This window comes from Ananas comosus, unplaced genomic scaffold (assembly GCF_001540865.1).
Source record: "Ananas comosus cultivar F153 unplaced genomic scaffold, ASM154086v1, whole genome shotgun sequence".
Taxonomy (NCBI): Eukaryota; Viridiplantae; Streptophyta; class Magnoliopsida; order Poales; family Bromeliaceae; genus Ananas; species Ananas comosus.
The window spans coordinates 8,837-12,083 of record NW_017891838.1 but is presented as its reverse complement, the minus strand read 5'-3'; the positions used below and the strand labels follow the sequence as shown (position 1 = coordinate 12,083).

The window sequence follows — 3,247 nt, the reverse complement described above, 5'->3', positions numbered from 1 at the left end:
ACATCATTATTAATTAAAAAAATAAAAAAATATTGTCATTAGCTGGAAATTGGAATCTTGGATTGTAAGGACATCAATTTTTGTGATGGGACTTGGCATAGCATCATCACTCTTCTCAATAAGCCACAAAAGCGCCATTCCCAGTAAATAACTATAAAAATGGGTCATTTGTATTGCTATCAACAACTGTTTTTAAGTTTCGAACTTTTCCAATGTCCATCGAATAAAGTTTATTAAAAGAGTTTGATACCCAGAAGATACTTCTTTTAATTGATTGGCTCAACTAATAATTTCAGAGTTAGAAAAAGAAGTTGCAGCTTTTGGAATTGTACTTGGTCCTGTATCATTCATAATTATTAATCGATCTAAATGTGATTTGTGTTGTAGAATAGTCAAAATTGGTTGCTTGATTCTTTTGGATTATTCAGGATGAGGCGCATCACTTCCCACTCACTAAGAAGTTGATGGCAATTGGTGAAAAGTCTGCGAACAAAATATAATTTTATGTTTTTGTTGTTGCAGAAACATGAAATGAGCATTTTCGGCCCTAAAAGTATGAACTCTAATTTGAATGGAGAGATGCTTTCGGAGAGATTTTTAGTAAAACTATTAGTATTTAAGAAAAAGCAAATGAGATTGTGCAATTTGATTCATGCATCTCATGGACCTTGATATTGTGCAACTCATATATTACTGTTATATGCCAAGTGATTTAAACCCTTTTGTATGTATGGAGATATTATGTGTTCCTACCTGGAATAAAGTTTGTTATTTTTATTATTATTAAGTATCATAAACAAATATCATCACTGAACAAGGCAAGATGAAAGAACAATTTGGCATATTGAAAATCACACTGAAGAGGATGATTAGGATAAGAAGGTCCGGTTTAAATTTCTCCAATGAGACCTTAGTTTACTCTTCCTGAAACATTGACAGACCCAGCAGAAACATAAACAAATATCATCACATGTGAGACTAAGACTAAGAATCTCTGATTCTTCAGAAAAACTGTGAATTGAGATCTACTCTTAGAATTAGAGGGGCATTTCAAAGAATAGCTTCAGGAAAGTATCTGCGCATCCACATTGAGAGAGGGTGCCAAAATTAAAGGAAATTTACAATCGAATAAAAAAGAAAAATGAAACTAAAAGATATTATAATTGGATCCATCTATCACATGTTTACAGAGTGTGGCATAAGTAAACTAACAAAGTACCCAAAAAAGCAGGAGCTAGAAAGATCCATAAAACAAATGAAAACAAATTCATTCTCAGCATGATACTCTTAACTAAGCAAACAGATAGGAAAAGGCTTTAAGAGTGGGCATTTTCTTTCGGCCTCGCTCTCCGCCCGTCAATTTTATTCCTAAATAGAAAACCATGTGTAAGCTGCAGTTTTTTTTTTTAAAAAAAAAAAAACAAATTAGCCAGTGAATTACAAAAATAAATGAAGAGAAAAAGGCGTGCATATACCTCCACGACCACCGCTGCCACATTTACCACCAACATGTCTAAATGCTGCCTGGGGACAGCTCTGCCACTGATTGTTCGGTGTTTTCATCAGACAATAACATTTGCTTGTAAAGGCTAGAGGTATTGAATGTCAGATAATTTGACCAATTTGATTCAACAGAAGAACCATTTTGCATTGCTGCATCTCACACCTTAGTTAAAATCATGTAAAATTGATCCATGAAGTAAGAACCAAATTTCCTGCATGGTTCTTGGCGGTTTCTTCGTAAACCCTGTCAATCTTCTGGACACAATAATACAAAAAGCTAAATTAGCAAATGATGTGGGAGTGAGTACATGGAGTGCCATATCAATTTAAAATCAAGCTCTCTACATGAGTTTACTAATTAAATAACTTGGGTTGCATTTCCACCCCCTCAACCAAGTTCTAAATTACTTTCTTTGACAAGATAGCAAAACGCAATACACTAGCAAATTTTCGTCTCCTTATTTTCAGAAAAGATTAGGCCCTTTTATTAAGAGAGAGAAAAAACTGAACAATTTAATCAGCGTGCCTTTGAGCATACAGAACTCGGCACAAAAACACAAAGAAAACACTCGAACAATGCCAAATGAATACTTTAACCGATTTCATTCATCTCATCATGTAATGTATCCTGAAGTTCAAATGGCTCACCGACCGTCCTTAACGCAAACGGCAAAGAGCTTGGCGGTTGGTATCCGAGATTCCAAGTTCGAATCCTAATTAGATTCACATTTCCAGCTAAGTTTATTTCTAAAAAAATAAACGAACCGGATAGCATGCTACCTTTCTCTCCAAAAAAAAGAAGTTCAAACGGCTCACAAATAAAGGACAAATGATACTTAAATTAGCATCGTTATGCAGAAACGATGGTTTGTAAAATTCAGATCTCATCAGGAACTCATCAGGAACTCAGAGATACATGATTGTATTCACGCATATGCATCATCCCGGCATTCTCCAAAATCTATCACCATCCTACAGTCACAATAATATCCTTCGCCAAAATCTAACACCATCGTACAATCATAATAATATCCTTCGCCAAAATCTAACACCGTATAATCACAATAATATCCGATAAACTGATTGTATCTAGCGTAGTTAGCTAAGAGCTTGATAATGGATAACAAAAGTCTCAAATTCGAAGCCCAGTTACAAAACTTCCCAGAGGTGAATATTCATCCATGGTTGGAAATTAAAATCCAAACTTATGTTTAGTTTAATTAGAATTCTAGTTCAAAAATCAAAGCACTAAAATTCACCTATAGAGTGCCCATCGTATGTCGCTTTAATCTTTAACTCCAATTGCTGATGCATCACTCTCTAACGCTATTAACCAACTAGAAAAAGAGAAAACAACATATAAATGGGAAGAAATAGATCGAGAAATTACAAAGAATCCCTAAAAAGATTACAACTTCTGAATCTCTTACCACGGGTGCTCTGGAGCCGCTTACAAGAGCAAAGTAAGAAATTTAAGAAGATGACAAAAATAGTCGAGCACCAATGAACCCTAACCCCGTATAGAGAACCCTAATATCGCCCCAAAAATTAAAAGAAAATCTACAAAAATTTGCTCGAATTGGAACAATTTATGCAGCTCACCACATATTCCCAAAGCGATTAGGGTAAAGATCTGCAACGAAGAGGATTGTACGTACGGACGATAGATGTAGAGATCGAAGGGAGATTTGAGGCGCGATTGCGAAGAAAACCTAATTATACTACTTCGGGCGAGCTCCTTATC

At 35.1% G+C, this 3,247-nt stretch overlaps 1 long non-coding RNA gene across 5 annotated transcripts; it reads right to left on the bottom strand.

Annotated features, from left to right (window-relative positions):
• Window positions 1-1,048: 1,048 nt before the first annotated feature.
• Window positions 1,049-3,247, bottom strand: LOC109705181. 5 transcript variants are annotated; one of them, XR_002214660.1, is made up of 4 exons: window positions 3,106-3,247; window positions 2,763-2,840; window positions 1,476-1,758; window positions 1,049-1,391 (listed from the first exon to the last, which is right to left on the bottom strand). It is a non-coding gene; the product is annotated as an uncharacterized LOC109705181 (long non-coding RNA). The 5 variants fall into 5 exon arrangements; XR_002214662.1 differs by having other exon boundaries at window positions 1,476-1,755; XR_002214661.1 differs by having other exon boundaries at window positions 2,934-3,241.